Source organism: Pinus tabuliformis, chromosome 1_2 (genome assembly GCF_031772625.1).
Source record: "Pinus tabuliformis cultivar Carrire ecotype Pingquan chromosome 1_2, CPIR1, whole genome shotgun sequence".
Classification (NCBI taxonomy): domain Eukaryota; kingdom Viridiplantae; phylum Streptophyta; class Pinopsida; order Pinales; family Pinaceae; genus Pinus; species Pinus tabuliformis.
In genome coordinates, this window is record NC_142298.1 from 219,622,870 (window position 1) to 219,625,475 (window position 2,606).

Consider the following 2,606-nt stretch of genomic DNA (forward strand, 5'->3'; position numbering starts at 1 on the left):
ATGGAGAAGGTGGACGGAGAGGCATATGTTAATATCCGGAAAGGGAAAATCATTCCGGGCTATGAGATTAGTGTTAAGGTCCTCTGGGAGGGCGAGGCCAAGGATGCCCAGGGGGTTACCCTTGCCAAGGTAAGTGGCCGAGTGGAATTGCCTTACATTGCCAACGAGAATGCCGGGGCGGGTGAAAATCCCGACATCAACATCACCGTGACAGACAACAGTCCCGTCGGTGTGCGACTCCGAGAAGCTTTTCTGTCCAAAGGGAAACCTTTCATATTGAAAAAGGTCAGGCAGTATGACGATCTCATGGCTTCCGGTGGACCCGCTAAAGAGGAGCTCCAGAACAAGACGCCGCCCAAATCAACCAAAGCTGCTCAGACAGTCGATAAGAATTCCTCATTAAAGCCTGCTGTTAGAGAGGAATTTAAACGATTATTAATAGAGAGATTCAATTGCAGAGCCAGTGTTATTTATGATATTCTCATGGATGATAACCGGTGGAAAGGATTCTCGCAGAGCAATGCCAAGATAAGCAGGGAGGTGGGCGGATCATTCTCGCTCTTCGACGGGGCCATCACTGGCATTAATCAAACACCGAGAGAGGTTGGAAAGAACTTATTTTCCATAAGATCCGAGCAGTGTTTGGTTATGGAATGTAATGGCTCTCATGTTTCTTTCCCTCTCTATACAAGCCATCTCCGGCGATGCAGTAGAAGAACGATGTATCGCGCAGTTTTCAGTACCTCTTGGACAAATCCACACCCTATCCCGTGCCTAGATGGGTCGCCACACTGTTCATGGCCATCCTCTACTGCCTGAGAGTATATTATGTGACAAAATGAACTCAAATGTGAGATCATTATCTGGAGGAGAAATAGTATTTGGCGATGTTGATCCGGAACACTTGAAGGGTGAACATCAGTATATATCTGTTACTCGAAAGGGTTACTGGCAGTTTGATATGGGAGACTTCCTCCTTGATGATCAATCAACAGGTTTCTGTGCTGGAGATTGTGCTACTATTGTAGATTCTGGAACTTCTTTGCTGGTTGGTCCATCGGGCATTATAACACAATCAACAATGCTATTGGTGTATCGGGTATATCAGCCAGGAATGCAAAACAGTAGTATCACAATATGGAGATGATGATCAGTAAGTCACAAGCAGGGAAGTGTCTCTGCATGAGCCAGAGCTTTCACCTCATTTAGATCAGATGAGCACAGGAGAGTTTAAGGTAAAAGAAGAGATAGATTTTGAGAGGGGACAGCTTGGTATTAAACTGGAGATTTTACTGCATTGTGCCAAAATCCCAAGGCAAAAGAATACATTGTGAATGAACTTAATGCAGTTGCTAAAAGTAGCAAGTTAAAGGGTTTCGAGTGTAACTTTAGTTGACCGACTACTGCCCTCCAATCTGCAGGCAATGCACAGAATCAAATGTTGAATAGCTGGTAGTATTTGACAAAAGGTTTCTCCTAGGAAAGCTCTCTCGTCCGCACAATGAATGAAATGCATTTGTTTAGAGATTTTTCTGCTGATGAATTTCATTTAACGGTAATGTCATCCGCTCCAGGATTTGCAAGAATTTCAAGCATGAATGTTATGAGCATTGATAAGTTATTTGTGAGCAAGGTGGCAGAGCAGTTAAAATCTCAGGGGAAATTGAAATTGTTTAAAACAGTTTCGCAGTTTCGTAGCGCGCTACGAAATTGCGAAACTGCTGTAGGTGTTGATTTTAAAAAACGTAGGCAAACAGTTTGAAGGAAGAATCAGAAGTTTGTAAAGGGAACACCTCAGTGACTTGAAAGGGATCAAAGGAAGCTGCCACAGCCATTCAACATATGCCAGGTGTACCTTTAACAAAAGGTGAAATCTTTTAACCTAAGTTTAAGATTTTTGGTTATAAAGCCACTATATTCTCGGTGATTAGGGTTTGGAGAAGAGCTGCATACGAAAAGTTTTGGTTAGCACACCTGTCTACCAAGGAAGCCTCCAGCATATTAGGAGCATGGTGTTACCCTATTCTCTTGGGTTATTAAAGAATTAAAGTATCCACTGCTGCATACTCGGTGATGGGGGACCAGAACCGAAAATTTAGGGATATTTTCAGCCAATACAGAGCAGATCAAATCCTTCGGTATTCAAAGCCAGCATGGGACATTAATTGTACATCTTATGCCAGCTCATGCCATCTCAGCTGAACAAAGAGAAAGCCATGTGTCAAAGCTGCAAGGAGGAATCTTCTACGAAGAAGATAGAATTAAAGTTATAACTAAATTAGAACCTTTTAGAACTTCAGTTAGTGCTGACTGTATTAATAGGTTAGTTCAATAGCGGATAGGAGTAATTAATGGAAATCATCGAGCTCCTCATGCTGGAGGTGGAAGCTCGAATGAGATAGAATAAGCACTCTATAAATAGCTAAGAGAGTGAGGTAATAGGGGTTGGATGTTTTTGGAGAAGACTGTTTTGGTTTATGTATAGCAGATTTCAGTAATGCAAATGACTGTTGTTTCTTCTCAGGATTCACAATAGATCTTATTGTTCAAATGTATGATGGTTTATTCTCTTTAATGTTCTTTTACAGTTTGGTTTATGCATAATC

The 2,606-nt window shown here is 41.9% G+C and overlaps 1 pseudogene; it reads left to right on the plus strand.

Moving 5' to 3' along the window:
* Positions 1-659, plus strand: LOC149205211 (uncharacterized; annotated as a pseudogene).
* The last annotated feature ends 1,947 nt before the right edge of the window (positions 660-2,606 follow it).